Below are 2,864 nucleotides of genomic sequence, written 5' to 3' on the forward strand. Positions count from 1 at the left end.
CAACGTGGTCCTGGGAGCCGGGTGTGACTCATCGCAAAGCAAGGGATATGACGAGGCCTGGCGCCGGCGGCAGAAGCATAGACGACGACGGACGGGGTTGTTGCACTCCAAATCACCGAACCTCCGAACCGATCGAAGGACGCTGTGTCCCACGGGCCTGGGAGAAATTACTGTCAGACGAGTGTCGTCGTTAGGCAAAGATGCGGCGAGAGCTTGCGACAGCAGCAGCAACGGTGGAAGCTGAAATGCACAGGAAGCACGGCGGAAGCAGCGGTATACGTTGGCCGAGTCGGTCTTCGGGTCACCGGACGAGGTGATGCTACACAAGGTCACGCCGAGCGAGTCTGCTAATTGAAAGACGCTGTGTACTCGAAGAGGTCTCGTGCTTCGGCCATCCGGCGGGGGAGTTCGAGGAGGTCATTCACCTGCGGGGAGACTGCGGGATTCTCCTTTCCCGCGGCGGCAACGCACAGAAGACTAGCCCCAGTGGACAAGGCGACACCTCAGTGTTTGTGTGTGTACCCCTTCCCCGAGCTGTGAGAGAGCGAGAGAGCTTCAGCACCGCCCGTGCCGTGGGTGGTACCGCCAGCGTCATCAATGGCCCATCCGATTGGACAACGTTATTCGAACTAAATTCCCCAGTCAGGGATCTGGAGAACGCGAACCGTATTTAACGGGATGTTGTTGTGTGATCAGAGCATTCGATTCGATTCTCATCAGTAAATATGTAGAATAAACCCTTCTGTACAGTTTCCTCGATAACGCAGTCCGACATCGTCATTCGGAGCCGGTACCTGCGGGGCTAAACGAGTTAGTCCTCTCCAGGACCCCTCCGTCTTCAACACTGGTTCCAGCGGTGGGATTATGGCCCCATCTTAACACTGGTGGCAGCGGTGGGATGGACCGTGCGACATCGTGCTTTCTCCACGGGTGAGCGTTTTGGCTTTTGCTATGGGATTCACCACGCTTTAAGATTCAGAGAATAATCTTGACTGGGAATCAGGGCTTTGTCGTTTGAGAGGGGTTATTCTCAAGACATTGTTGAGTTAGCAGAGCCAAAGTGGAGAAGGCGTTGTCATGGAACTAATGAAATTGTGGAGGTCGGACTTGCTGTTGATATGCGAGGAACTGTCCTTTGAAGTGCCTAACAAAATAACCAAAATTGAACTGTGCGAATTCATCATGAACAGGTCAAGAATAACGATCAGCTGCTGGTAGATACGTGGAAGTTGGTACAGGGGGAAAAAGCCCGTAAAGAAAAGGCCGAACAGGAGGAAAAAGCGCGCACAGAGGAAAAAGCGCGTAAAGAGGAAGCTGATCGAGAGTGGGAAAAAGAGAAGGAACGGCAACGGCAAAAGTGGAAGGTTGAAAATGAAACAAGGAAACTAAAGATATTAGAACTTCAAAACGAAATACGAAGAAAGGGCCCTAGTGTGAGAGCCGGAACTCCTGAAAGAGCAAGCGATGCTTATGAAGTAGGTCCGCAGGTAAGACCCGCAAGGTCCGTGACCGTAGCCGAGTTGATAAATCGCGACACCACGATGGAAGTGGCAGAGAACGCGTTCAACCGGTGCGGTGGTCCAAGTGAAGCCGCAGAATCCGAGACCGTGTCCGGAGTGGTTAGACGTAATGCTAAGAGAGAGCATTCCGAGATAGCGTCTAAACGACACGAGTGCGAGGATCCTCCTCTGAGTGAGGTAGGAGTGGCAACGGACAACTTTGTCGGGACAGTTACGAGCGCGACCCTTTCAGTAGAGTCGATACAGGCGTCAAACCGGCAGAACCGCGAAAAGGGAGATTTTCCTAGCGAGAAAGGTTTCAAAGTTGAAACAGCGGAAACCCCTTTTGAGAGTAACAACCGCGGTAAGAGCGAATTGGGATATCACAGTGGATTCAGTGACAAAGGCTCGGGAGATGCTACCTTGGTAATACTAGCACAAGAAGAGTGCGAGGCTGCCGAGGAAAAGGATAGCCATAAGAGCCAGGCTTCCAGTGAAGAGAACTCAGTTGTAGCTGAGCAGGGCGACAGCCAGACTTCCAGAGAAGACAACTCAGTTGTAGCTGAGCAGGGCGACAGCCAGGCGGGCTCAGTTGTAGCTGAGCACTGCGGTAGAGAGAATGGCGCGCAGAACGACAGCCAGGCGGGCTCAGTTGTAGCTGAGCACTGCAGTAGAGAGAATGGCGTGCAGAGTGACAGCCAGGCGGGCTCAGATGTAGCTGAGCACTGCAATGCAGAGAATAGCGCGCAGAGCGACAGGCAAGCTGGAGAGGACAACTCCCGAGGGAATGAGCTGGGGATCTCAGGGGCAGTTTCATGTCCGTCTGTCAGCTGCGTGGAGCTGGCACTCTGCTGCGAAGTCACAGAGGCCAGTTTGGAATTTGAGGAAAATTTCCAAAGTGCGACTGAGAAACTAGAGGTAGCTAGGAATGATCAGGAGACGCACGCGGTACAGTCTAGGCGCAGAAAAAGAAAAAGGGCAAGAACCAAGAGAAAACGAATCAAATTCAAAGCCCTAGATTCGGTTGCGCGCACAGGTGCGAAAGAAAGAAATGCGGTGGAAGGAAAGGCGCAGCCTTCCCGCGTTGCGCCTCATAGACTTGCAACTGCAGTTAATGATCTGGCGACATGTGCAGCTCGTTCGAATGCTGACTGCAGCAACGGAAAAGGAAGTGTGCGTTTTCCGACCAGAACAGGCGCGAAGTGCTTCAAGGGGCATCGGCCTGTAAGAAAGCCTAGACCGCGCCGTCGGGACAAAAAGCCAGTTAGAAAAAAAGCAAAGCGGCCCAAGAGATCAGAAAGCGCAAGGTTGCGCGGTACTCAGCGCATGCGAACGCAGGCGTCGAACAACCGAGACGGCACATGC

The sequence above is a fragment of the Amblyomma mixtum genome, chromosome 3 (assembly GCF_055824585.1).
Source record: "Amblyomma mixtum isolate Tamu chromosome 3, ASM5582458v1, whole genome shotgun sequence".
NCBI lineage: Eukaryota > Metazoa > Arthropoda > Arachnida > Ixodida > Ixodidae > Amblyomma > Amblyomma mixtum.